We start from the raw sequence: 16,264 nt of genomic DNA, 5'->3' as shown, positions 1-16,264 counted from the left end.
AATAAGGTCCCATGGAGGTCCACCGGAAAGGGAGGGACTTCGCCACTCTATGTCGAGTATGCTTGCTTGGTAGCACATGTCTTCCGAGTCAATTGCTTCAGAAGCGAGACAAGAATACTTCCTGGCATTCGGAAAAGGAAGAGTGGAACAGGCTAGCAAGTGTGTAGGTGTGCGTCATATGAGAGGCCCCGCCATACATTTTCCACCACAGATTTCGGGAAATTGGTCCGTGCGCAAAGCATTGTGGGGGTTTTAAGACCGCGGAGTCTACACATGTGCAGCCTCGAAATTTCTCGCTACCAAATACGCCGGGCTCGGTAGAATTCCAAGTATGCTGGACATTGGAACAGTCCTTTGGCGGCACTCGATGACGTAGTATGCTTGAAATAGCGGCTCTGTAGCAGCTTTACTCGACATTGAGAAACATCCAGTAACTCGCAGAGAGGGCCAGACGAGATTCTTTCATTTAACCCTTCACATTCCAACAGAAACTGAACAGGCAGATTTGAAGGATTTATTTCTTTGGAAATGTTATTTTAAATACATTTAAATCAAATAATTGTTGGTAAAACTAATGAAAATAATAACTTTGTTTGAATTTTTCAAATGTTATTGTTTAGAATATCTTATTATAGAGGGCCCTGACGGCTGGCCACTGCTTGTAAAATATTTGAGTAATATGGTGAAGAGTAGGGACTGGTGTGGTCTGGATATTCTGCGGAGCGTCAAACAATATTGAGGTGGTCTGCTGTAGCGTTGAGCTAATACAATTTGTTTCCTGTGCCTCTGCTGCTTTGCATTGCTGGATTAACTTTCTGCTTTCACTGCTCTGCCTCTATCCATCGGAAAGGGGTTAAGCCATCAGCCACCAACAGAAACGCAGATACCAGTGTCGAACTAGGCTCAGCACTCTCTCTTCTTACACTATACACACAAGTTAGGGCACAAGCACACACACACATGCACACATCTCTGTTGTGTGTATGGTGACCGATTTGCAAACCGCTCTATTGCTCAGGCACAGAAAGGGATTAATGTGTTGGCAGCTTGCCCTCTAGATCTCAGCTCACGACGCCCACCATCCGTACCCTTCCCTCAATACAAAAACACATCCTCAGCATCATCTCATCCGCATTGGCCTCTTTGTCAGCATTCATTCTTAAGGGCAGACAATGAATTGTGAAAGCCAGATGAAGAGAGGAACAATCGGAGAATGCAGGCAGGGACGTCAGATGCAAAATCGAGAGCATGCGGCGGGATTTAGCAGTGAAGAAATTCATGAGTGTGGAGAGAGTAAGGACAGGGAAGCAGTGAGGTCCAAAGAAAAAAATAAGATGAGGAATCATAAGGGAGGTGGAGAGATTTTGAGGAAGGGCTCACAGATGAGGTGGGCCTCTAAGAAGGACACAGGGTGCGTGGGACAGGACCATGGTAAAAGGGTCAAACCCATGTACTTCTCTGGGCCTGTGTGTGTGTGTGTGTGTGTGTGCGTGCGTGCGTGCGTGCGTGCGTGCGTGCGTGCGTGCGTGCGTGCGTGCGTGTGTTTGTTACTGTAGCAGGACTTACCATTGGCTATACACCAAGCTTATGCGGCAGCACCCCCTGTGGTTATATTCACTCAGGTAGCGGGATTACTGTGTAAATGCACCAAAACCACACAAAAAGCTAAACAGCTATTAACTGCTGCTCAACACAATACAATTTACATCTCCTCTGTATCAAGCTTATATTTTCCTTAAAAAGGCTTTAAATTACCACATATTTTTCATAGTATGTATAGTGCCAATTTATTGCCCTAACTCCTTACTGAGCAGAACATAAGTATTCATCCTTGATTGCTACTCATTATAATACACTTAAGGGCTGAATAACGGCGGAGAGTAAAAGAGAATAATTTCATGCCGGAGGAGACCTTTACCTTTAGAAGTCCCCTTATGTGTGATCATGCTTTTGGAGTGTTTTGTTTTGTTGTCATTCAAGTGGCTGGGTTTTTCTTCCTGCCTGCGAAATACTCACTAAAGTACATTTCCACTTTGCTCTCACAGTGTGGGGTGTCTAAACAGGTCCCCAACACAAATGGATCCACACACACAAATAGTATCACTCGTCAGTGCTGTGAATGATTTTGAGAACTAAAAAATGTGTCTTTTCGCACTACATTTTATTTTGTATTTTTGTATTTTATGTTGCATTGTTGGAGGAGCTCAGGTCAGAATAATTTCATTGCCATCTCTACACTGTAGCTTTGTGCATATGACAATAAAACCTTTGAATCTTGATTTTTGAATCTATCTTTGGCAAAAAGTCTTACATTTGAAATGTAGTTAAAGGATACCAAGACACTTAAAGGTCCCATGCCATGCTTTTCCGGTTATTACCCGTCCCCTTGTGTGTTATTGTCAGGGACCAAGCAGTAAGGCAACAGGACACAGGATTGGTTTGAATAAACTAGGGTTTTTGTTTACCCAAAAGTCCACAAAAAACATCATACAATAACTAGGCCTATAAAAGAGGACAACAGAAAATACCTCAAAGAAACATAACAGGTGTTAACTCAACAAAACTGACCTGCTACAATGAAAAACCAAGGAACCTATATAGTGGCTTGGCCAAACCAAGTTGAACCCAAGGGATAATTAATAGTCACATCATACACAAAGGACACTGACAAAACCCTAATCCCCCCATTGACATGGCAGCAATCTGTCCCAATTGGCTCCTTGCAGTATTTATGAGTCTTCAGCGCTCAGCCACGCCCTTTGCTGAACCAGGAAGTAACCTCCCCCAATGGACATGGTAACTCAAGAGACAAAGGCAGTTTCTCAATCGCAAGTAAAACTGCTGCAGAGCAACTATTTCAAGTCATCGAGTGGCACCGAAGGACTGTTTAAATGCATGTTAAATACCGAGCATTCTGTGCCACTCTATGACGTATACTGAAATAGTTGCTCTGCAGCATGTGTACTCGCGATTGAGAAACGGCCAGAGAAAGTAAATCAAACAAATACTTGTGTTAGCTGTGCTACAATGTTTGAAGTACTGTCGGATTACAATCAAATAAAGAGTTTACCATTTAAAGCAAACGTGTGGTGTTAATTGGCATGTTTTATTTTAGCTGCACTGAAGCAAAACTACTGAAGATGAGGATGCAGTGTAGTTGGTTTACCCTGTGGCCATCACAGTTATGAAGGTTTGTATGCATGTAAACGGTCTGTAGAGTCAAAAACCCTCAAAGTACACCCTGTAGGGAGTACAACTCTAACACAGAAAATACCTCCCCAAAACACCTCGTTGGAGATTTCTCATTTTCTTCCTGGGTACTCTGACATGGGGATACCCAGAGGCCACACCCTCTGCCAGCCTTTCACGAAACAAAGCTTCCCAAAACCTTTCAGCATTCATGCCGGATATGTACAGAGTAGGGCACTGAAGAACGATGCTGTTCCTACTTTGTTTGGACCAGCGGGAGATTTGGGTACACGACCTGTAAGTATTCATTGTTGTTTGTATTTATGATGTTTAAAACAAACAAGGTATCTACCACGACTGTTTAAATGGGTAAACGTTTTTCGGGCTACTAAGTTGGGATCGCAGAGAAATGCTCTCCGCAGACCCATGCTCACAGGCAGCGTTATAAATCTTTTTCTAACTCAATATCAAGCCATACTTATTGTTTTTACTTCGGCTGTGAGTGTTTGTGTGTGCTCAGGATGAGTTTTGCTTGTTCTCGCTGTATCGCCGAGAGGCTCGTTGCTGCGATCTGCTGCGAGGAGTGTCCGCTCCTCCCGACCAATCAGAGCACACTGGGCTCACAGGGAGGGGGGAGGGAGGGGGGGGGGGGGGTGGTGCAGGAGCTCCAACAAGCCGTTTAGGACAGAGTGAATACCGGTGAATACACCAGTAGCGTGGCGTGGAGAAAAAATAAGGGAAGCCATTAATACGTCCTTTATTTTGGGTCGGGGGTGTGGTGGCCAATGTAATAACGTAACCAGATGAGTGATTACAGCAACCGGTATAACTTTACACACATTTGTATCATACAGATGCAGGACTAACTGTTATCTGCCTGTTACTGCCTGTTATGTAACCGACAGGTCCGCACGCACTCTCCAGCCAAAACTCTAATAAGCATTCATTCACAAACTAAATCAGGACACCTTTAACGTTTTACGTCCGATTCGCTCCTTTTCCCCCCCGCTGTACACAGCTCCAGTTTGGGCATTGGCCTGTCATCAGATTATTAATTATTTTTGATTAAATACTCTGAATCTCCACCCTCCATAATTGCTCTTGCTTCAGTTGCTTGCTACTTTCTAACGCTGAAACGATTGTACAGTTTGGAAAATTGCACAATTTAAATCTATTCTACTATACCTCAACAATGGAATTATGATCTTTAAATTACGGACAACAACATTTTCCACTGACCACAAAGGAATTCATTAGTGCTTCAGTTTGCATTGGCACTATTTTATGGCGTCTACAAAGGTAGTAATAACATATAGAAGTTTGCTTATTCAACCATTGTATGTACAAATATGCTTTGTTTCTCTAATTAACTTATATTCAGTTACTTTAAATAGTATTATGATTGTAATGTATAGTCATAACACACACAACTTCCACAGCATAGCATATAGCCTATATCCAGGATTTTCTTTGAGTCATAATGTGCCTTTTCAAATGTGGATCCATCACACTCCAAAGGAAGATTAAAATGGTGCTTTATGCTTAAAAATGTGCACTTTGCTCCTACATTTCACAGGCACTCAACCTCTTAGTTAGGACCCAAGTTATTAATGTGCTTTGCTCAGCTACAGTAGTCACACTTACACACACATGTGTGAAGGACTTTTCAAAAAGCATCGCATTATTGTTATTAGAGCACGGGCGCTGTGCCCAGTTGCCAGTGCCGGGTTGAGCGGAAACAGTCATTAAATTTAAATTGAGCAATATTTTCTTTTGAAGCTTCGGGACTCATGTAAGGTGGATTCATATTGGCTTGGCACTACTCGTTGATTTGTTGCATAAACATAACTTTATTTGCTTCACTCATATACCCATATGAATGGCTGCATTCATCACTGGGACACTTTAATAAACCTGATGAACGATGCTAAATTGCTAACTTATTAGCATCCCATTTATAATGAAGTTTATTAGTCGAATGTCATTTCTAAACTAAAATTGTCAAACAAAGATGCAGCTGCTTTATTCAACTTAGCGATGGTTGGAGGAAAATCAATATGCTTCCACATTAATATAAACTGATACAGGGATATAAACAGGTGTTGTGTATTGATGGAAACAGATGCATCTTCCTTATTGAAACAGCTCCTACAACAAGTATGTAAAATAAGGCTGCAACATCTATTGTTATTCCTTTCCTCCTCCGGTTCCTCCTCCTCAGTTGGTTCAAGTTCACCCTCCAACACTTGTCAATCATCCTGCTGTCTACTTTCAACAGTGGAGAGCCTGAGGCTGAAGTAACTGCTGTATCTGAGGCCACCAGACGGTCAGTACAAGACATTTCACTATAAAAATAACAGTGCTCAACCACATTTGCAAAAGAAATGTCTGCAACGCTTACTGCGGAAACACCTCTTTACTTATTTCTTACAAAAGCCGGACTGGCTGGAGTGCAAGCTTAATATTGTCAGCATGAATAGGTTAGCATTTGTACACTGTTTAAAAAACCTAAACTTTTTTATATTTGTATTCACATTAAGCAATGACACATAACAAAGGTGATTTACGTAAGAAAGACTCATTTATGTCAACACATTTTCATTAAGCCAGATAGAGTCTCAGACACAATGGCTGACTGAGAACATGTGAAACCATGTCCCATTTATATGTTTCCATTCAAAGTAGTAGTACAGTGTATTGTAAGTTTAAGTGTGCTTTAATTCCACATGGTGTTTTTCATTCTTATCTTAGATGCCGACAGAATAATAGAACACCTCTCCTATTATCCATGCAGTCAAAGAATGGCAAAGCAGTTAACTGCATGGCTCCTCTGCCCCTCACGCTTTGATCTTCCCTTGGCATTCTCTCAGCCTCCACCCCGTTTTCATCTGTGTGCATTAGCTAACAAAAGAGGGCGAGGAGAGGATAGATATCTCCCTGAGAACTGAGAGATCTCCACCTTGGGACTTCAAAGCAGGCTTTGAAGTTGGGCAGGAGACAGCAGCATCCACAGAAGAGAGGAGCCGCTCCACTGTCCTACTGCGTCGTTAACTCTTGACTGCTATTAAGTCTACTAAGTTATTGAACGAGGCGGGACTTTTCTATAGTGTTTTCTGCAGACTAGTCAGTAGAACTTGAGTAAGGATGTCTTCCTTTTTTTAAGATCAAGGAAAATACATTTAATTAGAAGAACCAAGTAAAGCAAGGGAAAAATGGAAGATGACTTAATTGTTTTCTTTATTTCCATAAAGGATCTTATAGAGGAGTTTAAAACAAAACAACCCTGTACGGTACGGCATTCAGTCTGTCTGTCTGTCTGTCTGCGTGACGTACCACCACTTTTGTTTGTGATTTATTTGTCCTACTTCTTTGTCCTCTATGTGGCCTCATAATGTCTCCACAAACTACACAGCATGTTATTGTTAGTGTTTAAGGGAACCATTAATTGTTTCGACAGTGACCCTGAAGATCACAATGAAGGTGACTACTTAACAGTTGTTGATGCTATGCAGTTAAATACAATTGGGAAATACAACTACATTTCTTAAGTATTCTTTTAGTTTTCTCTAATGAGATTTCTGAAAGTTTAACTTGTGCTGCTTGGGGGTTTCAATTCTGGGCTGCTATATTATTTCATTGTTTTTATTATTATAATAGTGTGGGTTTTGCCAATCTGTTTTATAGATGCATTGTTTTAGTGGTGCCTTTATCTGCCTGACACCAAACAGATAAATGTGTCTTATCTAACCTTTGTGCCAACCACTAAAAACAGATCCAGCATCCAGGTACCGCTGGGTTTTGAATAACCTTTGCCGCTGCTCTGTGAGTAGGGGTTCTGTTTGAAGTAAAGCTGGAGAATAACTGAGGTGCCTCCATAAACCAACCCCAGAGGACGTCCTTCTTTGTCTTTGGCTCTGGCTCTGGTTCCACCTTTTCTCCCTCCTTCCTACTCTACCTTCCTTCCCTCCCTGTCAAAGCAATAGGGCAGATATTGATTACCTGCGAGTGTGTGTGTGTGTGTGTGTGTGTGTGTGTGTGTGTGTGTGTGTGTGTGTGTGTGTGTGTGTGTGTGTGTGTGTGTGTGTGTGTGTGTGTGTGTGTGTGTGTGTGTGTGTGTGTGTGTGTGTGTGTGTGTGTGTGTGTGTGTGTGTGTGTGTGTGTGTGTGTGTGTGTGTGTGTGTGTGTGTGTGTGTGTGTGAGTGTGTTTGTGTGTGTGTGTGTGTGTGTGTGTGTGTGTGTGTGTGTGTGTGATACCTAGGAGACACCTTTGCATCTTACTATCCTGAGTGACTACACAGTCCTGTTTTATCATCAGTACACCCCGAGGCAACACTTCTCACACAGGGATGTTTCGTTCTTAGAAAAACATTCTTGAAATGTTCTATTCCTAATACAAAAAACTACCAGCCCAATGTTAGGTAATATGCTATCATAATTACAGCCAAAACCTTTAATGATTTTTCACACCCTTTGAATCGGGTGGTTAAAAATAACGGTTGAATCTGCAGGGAAACAACTGTCTGGCTTTTGCGAGGAGCAGCTCTACAAAAGGTTTACAACTACATGGAACAATGGAATAACCAATCAAAATAGTTGTACAATAACCTGACACTGCTTTCCAATATAAATGGTTGTGAATATACATTAAAATACATTGAGAAGAATGCATTAATTTGCCCAAATCAACCACTAAGAACATGGCACTAGCGATGTAGCATGAATCTCAATATTAAGCCAAACAATCCAAGAACAATATGGAATTTAGTTGAATGAAGCTAAAGTGAGTTTACTGATTAGCATAATTATCTCACATAAGGAGGGTCCTGAGTTTGAAGCTCGTTGGGTGATTTATTGGTACAAAATAAACTTCACATAACTGTCAATGTGTTTGTCTGTCTAGGTGTGATTTATCTGGTGTCCAGTGTGGAGGCCAGGTGAAAGCAGCCTTTCATCCAACACATTGGGGATAGGTTCCAGCCCCCTGTGACCCTGGACAGGATAAGTGGCATAGAAAATGGACAAACAGATGAAATATAGAAAAAAACACCTCAATACGACCAAAACAATTTAAGGCTTGTGTTTGTTTGAAGGCATCTATAAAAGATGGAGGAACCAATAACACCTGGTTGTCCTTCTTAACAAACAATAAGCCAAGAGAATTAGTAAAGATTTTCACTCTCAGTCTCATTCTCACTCGAACCAAAGAGACTTAGTTGGTTCAGCTTAGGTGTTGATGAACCATGTCATCCCAATTAGCCCAGCACCAAAAAGCAATCTGTTTTCAATTGTTATCTGAAGAAAATAAAAGAAAGAAAGAAAATAAGGTCGGAAAGGAGAGACAAAGCACAGAGCCAACAAAAAGGAGGTGTTGATAAGCAGTGGACAACTCAGCAGAGAATCATTCCTTCGACTATTCATTTTAAATAACAAGAAACAATACATGACATTTCTAATCTTTTCAGGGAATAATCAGATGGCTGGTCCTTTTGGTTTTCCAAAAAATAGTTTTTATACCATGGATATCAGTCAGTTTATGCATTATAATAAATTAAACATTGTGAACTTGAAGAGTTTAGAATCTGCGATGAAATATTAACACTACATAGTTAATACATTTAACCTGTTACAATTATTTCACAGCTTCCTGTTTAATCACATCTCCCAGCAGACAGTCTAAGATTTAAAGGCTAGCATTAAGTGCAAAAAACGTTAACAGCTCCATCAATCATAGCACTAATCTGATAGAACTCATCAATCAGAAGCATAACACGTTATTTCATTATTTCCACTGCACGTTCTATAGAAAATAGCTTCTTGTTTTCTTTTAAGACACAACTTTGATTAATAGCTGCTCTTTGAAAAGTATTACAAGGTTTTAAAGGTATAGTGTATAACCGTGATAAAGGGATGATAATGTTAACTTTTACTGCCTCTTTTTATTGTTCTTTTTGTGCTTTTGGATAGTTGAAATATGTCTGCTAAGAAAAGGAAAAAATATAACTAACATTGGTTTCCTTCCCTTTTTGTCGATTTATGGCTAAATACAGTATATTTGTGTATCTTTCATCTAACGTCCTTGAGTTTGATTGTCAACCTCCGTCTCTGTAGTAAACACAGAATTAGGCCAGATGGGGACTGGCAGGATGTATGTGTGTAAAATTAGCCATTTCCACTTTGGCCTTGACTAAGGTCTCAAAAGATTATAAACCTTCAGAAGTAGAGGGAAGATGTGCCCACCGTATGCACTGAAATTAATTAGATCGTATTTCTGGATGGTTGCCACTGCACTTCTGTGAGTGTTTTTTATAATTTTTCCTAACCTCCTGACAGAGTGGAATAACAAATAGACCATTTTGCATTCACAGTATTGCTCCCTGTCATAAAACAGCCACAAATTCACATTTAAATAAGGCAAAGGACAGGTACAAATATCGTATGCAGAAACCACACATAGCATGCAAGGAGCATAACAAGAAATACAGCAACAGTTATAAAATCAGTTGTCATATTGTTGATATATGAAATGCTGGCATTGTCCCTGCCTATATGAATCGTCTACGAAAATCATTAATAGGGTGTGGAAAAAACATTGAGACTGTATTGATGGAAATGAATCAACCTTGCTCCAGTTAACACTTTGCCTGATGTTCACATAATGAGACCTGAGAAAGCCCCCACCTTGAATATGCAATTTAAATGTAAACACAGAAGCACTTTGTACCAAAGCTGAAGCCTAAACAACACTTGTCACCTTCATTTCAGACTAACCAATCTGTCTGTTCTTGAATGATACAGCATCCTTTAGAAAACACTTTTTTTCTCAACAATTTTAGCTCATATTTTGGGTCTGCCATGAATAAATAATGCAACGCTTTTATGACAGTGACAGCGAGGAGTCAAGCTTGGCAGAATGGAAAAGGTATGTGAGCTGGTGAAAAATACAGAACATGAAAGTGTGTGTGTGTGTGTGTGTGTGTGTGTGTGTGTGTGTGTGTGTGTGTGTGTGTGTGTGTGTGTGTGTGTGTGTGTGTGTGTGTGTGCGCGTGCGTGCGTGCATGCGTGCGTGCATGCATGCGTGCGTGCGTGCGTGTGTATTGTTTAGTGGATGCAGCTGGACTGGATGTATTATTGATGTGCTGTTAGCACTCCCAGGGAGTTGCAGTCTCATCAGTTTGCCAGGGGATTAACAGACTCAAAAAAGCAAACCAGGGAAACAGAGGAAAGGCACGGAGCATATCCCTCATTCCAATCCCAGCTTCTCTCCCCTCCCACACAGAAATGAGCCATCATTTAAAGGCAAATGGCAGTATCTTCATATGAGACATCTGTCTAGGTCACGGTGGAATTATTGATTAGTTTAGATTTTATTTAATGGCCTGCTACTGTGGTACAGCTTTCAAATGATGCCACATTTGTAATGACATTTTCTATATGATTACACAGTTGGCACAGTTCTGAGAGTGTTAACCATTTCTAGTTTTATGTGTCTGCTTTCCTGTTTTCTAAATCTCATGACCTTCCCCAAGCAACCTATGTAGAAATGGAACTGGACACAGCGTCAGAGGTGGCCCCCAGTTCATTCTTGTGAGGCCAAAACGGCCTGACTCGCGAGTACAAAAATACCCGTATCTGGGCCCATAGAGCATGTGCATTCGTCACGCCTATTATTAGAGCTTAATGATTTAAAAAGAGCTATTCAAGTAATTGTACTGTGTAGTGCATTTACTGTAGCTAAAACAAAAATGATCCACTGATATACAGATGTATCTTTCCAATGTAAGTCAATGGGAAAAAGTATGTTTTGGTTACAGAGATGTCACGGACTGACACGGAAGTATTAGTAATATTGTTTAGCCACTACAAAAATGTGCTTCAACACCCAGCTCAGTTCCTGGTACCTTGAAGAAGCACCAAAACATGGCTGAACACACTCATAAACACACAAATACAAACAGTGATCTACAGGAACAGTCTGTGTATCAATGAGGGCCACATTCCCACCCTGCTTCCTGTCATCTTCTATTAGGGTTTCATTAGGCGGAGGAGAAACTCAGCATGTGGAGGGATGGATGGGGGAGCTAAATCAACCAATTAGAGCCAGACAAAGCAACACATAATTATATATCCACCTGCTTCACTTTCTCCATTTACTTTCCTTCTTTGGACATTTGCCTCGCACTCATTTTATTGATGTTAACGTCAGCCTTTTCTCACACTCACAATGACAATGATCGTTTTTAGATTGTATATTGTTCACCATCTTATATGTGTGTGTTAATGTGGCATGAAAAATACACAAAGTACAGCAACAGCTAATGAGAAATGATGATCAAAATAACCTCAATTGCTGCCGAAAAATTCAAAAGATCACCAAAGTCAGTAGGCTTAGTCATGTGGTGATCATGAATGTCTGTACAATATGTCATGGCAATCCATGCAACGATTGTTGAGATATTCTGGGATGGCTTGCTGATGGACCGACAGTCCCTAGAGCCATATTGATCGTGTGGATAAAATGTGTTCGTAATTGTTTTGAGAGGGTGGATCTGTAAACGTACTTCCCCTTGTGATGACCTTGAAATGGAATTTGTGTATCTGATAGGAAATGATCAGTGCTGGATCAAACTGTACTTCCTTATCTGGTAAAATTATTAAAAATGATTAGCAGTTTAATATTTCTATTTGAAATGTGTGTGCATGTATGTGAGGAAACGGGTAAAAACAAACAGACTTATTTTTGTGTTTGTGCAGTCGGTGTGTGTGTGTGTGTGTGTGTGTGTGTGTGTGTGTGTGTGTGTGTGTGTGTGTGTGTGTGTGTGTGTGTGTGTGTGTGTGTGTGTGTGTGTGTGTGTCTGTGTGTGTCTGTGTGTGTCTGTGTGTGTGTAAGGCTCCATGGTGTCTCAGCACAGCAGGAGAAATACGCTCCTGCGGGGGCACCTTCAGAGGGTTGACGTAAAAGGCAGATCCCAGCCTCCTGCCAGGCCCAGGCTCGAATAAACTCGGAGGAAGAAGCAAATACAAGAGGGTGGGGTTCAGTCCTGGGAATCCTCCCTGAACCCACATTAAAGACTGACGATGCCAGACCGCACCAGCCTTGAAGATCAAATAGAGCGAAGATGCAAGCTGTGAACCAAGGAGGTTTTGCCATGCCTGTGTTTAATTATTGACATTTCCAGCGCTGCAAGTCAGTTTTGTCAACTCAGCAAGAGAAAATACACTTACATTTTGCTTTAACCCAATTAGTTTCATCAGTCTAAGGCTTGTCCTTACTGCAGTATGATGAGCTAGCTGTAAATAAAGTGGATTCCCAGTGCTGCTGGATGAAAGACACATTGTATTTACATATACTTTTAAACCACAGTAAAAAAAACAAAATGGCGGGGTGTTTCAGGATTAAATGTATATATTTGTGTACATTATGACAGGGACAACATGACATTTATGGGTGGTATTCTTGTTGTGCCTGCATAATTCAGTTAGCCTTTCAAACATCATGCCCTTTTTTCAAATGATTGCAATCCTTTTGCTCCTTGTTAAGCTGTATCCTGTCAGATCGAACATGCAAGACATTTAAAAAGAAATCTGAGAAAATGATTAAAAAAAAAAGCAGTGTCAGAGCATTGGACAGCAATGATACAATGTTTTTCTTTGAGTGACAGCTGACAGGTTCTAAACTCACAGTGTCAGGTAGAAGCCCACACCCCTGACAACATAATGCTAATATAATTTTCTATGTGTTGTAAAGGCCTATTGCACTCTAAAGCAAATCACATTAAGGTGCGAGTTGTTTTAGACATGTGGCTTTATCCCACCAAGCAGGCACAGCATGTGGCCAGCTCATGTGTCAATTTCTATACTTTGCAATCTGACTGACACACGGGAAGATGGAAGCTGCTGCACGCTGCGGTTTTCCAGCTGAGAGCATTGGGGAATTGAGCTGTGGCGATATACCATGTTCTCCAACTACGGATGGAGCAGCAGCGGAGGAGATGGGAAATGTATTACTTTTTTAATGCTTAAAGACCATGGCTAATAGGGGGCTAAAAAGAGAAGGTCAGGCAGCAGAATAAATATAGCACTCTCCAGTGATAAATGTGGAGTTTATAGCTGGACCTTGTTTTCTATGCAACCATTAGCAAATACAATTTCTACTATTAAACAAAATGCAAATATTTGTTTTGAAAAGCCCAAAATACTTAACCCCACAGGTGACACTATTTTATTGAAGGAAAAGCCTATAGGGGCTCCCTGGGGTGCCAGAGCCAGGACTTGAGCACTGCTGTTGGGGTTGTGGAGTTGCAAAGTGGCACACACTAGAATGCCAACAAAGATTTGGTAACATCTGGTAAACTAGTTCAAATGACCCTCAGTTACAGCATTAAGAATGGTATAAAAAAATGAATACATTTTCAAAGAGACACCAGGACATTTGACTTCATAACCGTCCTCCTCTATTAATCTTACTTTATATATTGTATATCTTTATTACTGTATATGGTGCAGAGAGAGAAGGAAGTCATATATCCCTGATCAGCCTCTGTGTGTGTCAGTTGTAAACAACTCTCTCTGAGCTTGCCATTAGATAAACTGGAGCCTCTGCTGTTTGCTTACTTAGCACACAGGGACACGGGCAAATCTCTTTCTAATCAGCCTCAATTTGTTGACCACATATACAACAAACACAAAAACAATTAATTCACCCACTCTTCTTCAGAAAGACTTGAATGTTTACGGAAGCCTAAAGAAGCCTACAGAAGTACAGAAGTATCAAACAATCAATCTCAAAGAATAGCATCATAAATCGAAAGCTGTCCTGATTGGATTGTTTTATTCCAGTGTCTATGTTTGTTAGACAGCATACACATCTTCATTCGCAATATTTGTCCATGTTTTACACAACCTTAGTTGTGAACACCAGAACTTTGTAACTGCTAGGAAAATATTAGGACTGTTGGACTCACATAATGTAACGTAAGAGGCCTTAGGTGATCAGTAACAGCTGTCATTTAATCCACAAGGATACTATATGTTATCCCTACAGTAGTCAGTCATCTGAGCTAAAGAATGTTATCTTATTCTTGTGTGATTGGATTTAGCAGGTTTGGTTTGTGAAGTACAGTATGCTGGTGTCTTCTGTCATATTCTGGTTCAATATAGGGAAAAAATACCTTTGAAGTTAATTTATGCAGTACAACAACTAGTACAAAGACCCTTCTACCACCCTTTGGATCTATGTTCACTGTGGTAGCATCCAAATAAAAGAAGAAAAAGTCCATTAGAAACAACTGAAGGAAACAGACATTTCACACATCAAGGAACTATCCCAAGAAAAAAAGGGCTGAAAAATTGCCTTCCTGCTGATGCAAGGCTGCTGTTGACAGACACAATAATAGTAGAAAACATTCAGAGTGAATTCTGGCCTTAGTTTTCACAAGAAAGATGTCACCCATAGATGTTGCTAAACAAAAATGCTTTCCAAAATGTAAGCACATAACAGTCTCAATCACTTTAATGTAGGTGACCATATCTTAATTTAAAAGCCGGAAGTGCTTGTTTTGATTAAAGTAAAAAGGTAAGCACTGGGTTGTATCTTTTTCTTCTTCAACACCAACACAGTTATCAAAATGACTGACAACATTTTTACAGACAAACAAAAAACAACCTTGAGTGTAGGGTTGTCCTTACATCCCTGAAATGAAGATAACTGGAATGTTTAAAAAATGGAACACTGATATTATGGTATAATTAAACATATGATAATATCATGTTAGCATGTGGATGTTAAAATCTGTGGAAGAGGACTTTGTAGATATGAAGGGCTCAAGCTAGCATAGTGAAAACACAACTATTCTTGTCGGGTGTTTATACACTATATTCATTGTCTATCTCATTCATATAGTGTTAACAACATGCAGAGTGTCAATTAGCCAAAAGTAACCGCGTCTGTTTTTTTGTTTGAATGCCTGCCCCTATTGTTGTGTTTTATGCGAGTTCATTATTTAAAATCTACAGAATATGGCCCTCTACTGGCAGCTATGTCCTTTAATCACAAACATTAAGCACATAAACTGTGCTCTTAAGGCTTGACAAGCAGAACATATACAAAATGTTCTTGTTATTACATTTGCTGCTATTGATCTTGACCACAAAACATTCCTGAGACTGTAATAATAGAATATGTTGGCTTCAGCTCAGTCAACACAGTACAGCATGTAGTTGTCTTTTTTCTGCTTTCCTCCATTTTTTTTATCCTCCTAAAAAAAGAAATTCAAACTGTCAGACCTTAGTGACCTCTGTCCATGGCAAAATGTTTATCCTGCATCTGCACCAGCTTAACCTTGTCAGTCCGCAGCCTTATTACCAACTCTGCTTATTCCATACATTACTAGGGCATGCAGATGGAGAATGTTCTTCAAACTCAGTCAGGCATAACTAATCACTCTTGCAGATTGGTTCCCCGATTTTGACAGGTAGCTGTGGTGGCTCAAGTGAATGATTATGTGCATAAATAACAGTGTTTGCACAGTTTGTCATTGTCTTAACCTGTTCTCTAAAAACAGACTTAGAGGAAAGGTCATGGAATTAACCCTATTTTTTTTTACCACCTGCTGGACATGTGTTTAACTTTCTGAAGGAACAATACACGTAGTATTTTGAAATACCTTTATCCCCTCGGGTAAACATTGACTCACTCCCTCCCCTTTTTGTAGGAGGTTTACAAGGACTGTTTTATGTTTGAGAGTTAAAGCAGTCATTTTATTGCAGCTATAACCCTTATTTCTCGGATATCTAAATTGGATTAGTAGGATAATTGAAACTAAAAGCATTTAATCATATTCCTTTGTAGATTTGATGTGATTAGTCCAGCAGATTGATTGTTCATGGACGATTTGTCCAAAATATTTCTCCAGAGGGGTTGTGTCATACACACAATACCAGACACAGATAAAGTTAAGTTGTTTTTGTCGATGCCTTTGGACACAAATGCAGACTGCTGCCGTCTCATTTTAGGCAGAGAAGCGATTCCAAGGGGGGACATTAGTCTGTTACTCCGTTTTTCACTGCAGAGTGGCTC

This window comes from Notothenia rossii (assembly GCF_949606895.1).
Source record: "Notothenia rossii genome assembly, chromosome: 9".
In the NCBI taxonomy this organism is placed as follows: domain Eukaryota; kingdom Metazoa; phylum Chordata; class Actinopteri; order Perciformes; family Nototheniidae; genus Notothenia; species Notothenia rossii.
The sequence above is the reverse complement of the archived record's forward strand: the minus strand, read 5'-3'. Positions refer to the sequence as shown.